This window comes from Solanum tuberosum, unplaced genomic scaffold, assembly GCF_000226075.1.
Source record: "Solanum tuberosum cultivar DM 1-3 516 R44 unplaced genomic scaffold, SolTub_3.0 scf00279, whole genome shotgun sequence".
Taxonomy (NCBI): domain Eukaryota; kingdom Viridiplantae; phylum Streptophyta; class Magnoliopsida; order Solanales; family Solanaceae; genus Solanum; species Solanum tuberosum.
This window is the reverse complement of record NW_006239204.1, coordinates 145,665-147,712: the sequence shown is the minus strand read 5'-3', so window position 1 is coordinate 147,712 and position 2,048 is coordinate 145,665.

Below are 2,048 nucleotides of genomic sequence, written 5' to 3'. Positions count from 1 at the left end.
ACTTAGAAATTAATTATGAAACCTGTTTTTCCTACTTCCATTATGAAAATCACTTTTCTCATTTTAAAAAAAATGTTTTACTAGAGAAATATTTTTTATCAATCAAAACCTAGAAAAATTGAAAAATATATATATATTTTCTTACTAACGCTGCAACTGAAGAATTGGAATAGTCTGGGGAAAGAAAATGTTTTTTTTAGTATGGAGGGCACGGAAGTATAGGGTTCCAGTGGATGAGGTTTTTCAGATCGAAGATGGGAATTCAATTGGTGTCGAAATGTTGGTGTTGTCAAGAATCAAAACAGGAGATATTTTCTAACTTCCTCCACGGCCTCAAAACTGTTTGCTAATTTTGCAGGTATTAACATGGGTGCTTATGATCAGATGGTGGACAACGTCATGTCGTCCAAAATTAGATAAAATCCTAACAGTAGTTGAAGAAACAACTTAAGGAATGGGAAGACTGTTTCATACATACAATAGTCTTGTATTTAATGTGAATATATACAGACATCTGGAGAATGGTCTACCCTATATTGAGTCAACTGGTGGATTTTTTTGAGAAATACAAGCCTGAACTATACTACTTAGCAGTTAGTTGTAGAGCAATACAGATGGAAGGATTTCTTGTGATCATAGAGGTGATTTAATATATGCACAAGGCGAAGAGATTCTGGAGACAACAAATATAACAGCTAGCAGAAACAATAGCTATTAGAGAACGCACTGTTTCACTATGGGGCTTCAATGATTAGCATGGAAACAGATTCACTGGTCCTAGTCAAGATTTTATCCCATGGTAAATTGCTGCAATATATAGTACTGGAAGACATCAAGCAAATGGCCAAAATTTGCCAGGTTAAGTTGAAGCACATCTTCAGGGAAGGCAACTCTATGGCTGATTGTCTAGCTTTTAACAGGGCTGGAAAATTTAGCTTCACAAATGTCAAAGAGCTTCCTGCAACATTTAAGCAAATACTTGACCTCGACAAGAATAATTGGGAATGGCATACATGTTAGATACAGGCACAGAATCAAGAGCAGTTGGCGTAGCGAGGCAATTTGAAATACTTGGCACAATTAGAAATGGAGGCTCTACAAAATTTCACAGAAGCTACAACAACTCCAAAAGAAATGAAATCTCATCAGACCTTGGCTGGTGGCTACAAGAATCTACTCTAATTGGTAGAATCGAGTCGACAATTTGACTTGAAAATCATAGTGGAGCATCACAAAATAAAAGAGGAAGAAAGAAAAAAAAATAAAAGAAAGGGAGAGAAGAGGGAGGCACTCAAGATAGGTGGTGACATACACCATTTCTTACGAGAGAACGAACAGACAGACAAACATCTACACATATAGATAGATTGGATTTATCTTTCCAAGTATTAATTGTTGATAGGCCAGTCACTTTAGGGCTGACCCTATCTTTGTTTTTGTCCAAAGCAGAGGAACGAGGGGAAAAACAAAGATGTACCTTAGTCGTTCTCACAAGCAGCAAAGTCGTGCACAACGAAACTGTTGGTCTTCCAGATTAAGCCATGCACCAAGGAAGGTGATTTTTTTGCTAGCAACATTAAAACAACAATATGGAAAGCAGAACGGTCGACAATAAAGCGCGTGGATCTATTCACGTGGATGTCAAAACACGTGGGAATCAGTCTTCCGCTGCTTGAGGAAGTATGTGAGAGGATCGATGTTGAGCAGAAGTGGGGTTAAAGCAGTCAACAATGCATCCCCTTTACTTAGTAGGGCTTGAAAGGCTGGACATTTTGTTTTCCTTTCCTGTCCAGTATTTTCAATCCAAGCCAAGGCTCGAACAGTGGCGGAGCTAGACTTTTTATGAAGGGTGTGCAATTTTTTTGAAGGCAACGAACACAATTTTCTGGTATGGATTTATATCCATCTTGTTCTACCTAACGACTTTACTATCAACATCGTCAATAAAAAAATTTCACTAAATGCAACATCTGAAAAAATAAATATCTATTTTGGTTTGCTTTCAAAAATACATGATAAGTTATATCAACTGAAATAATAGTTTTATA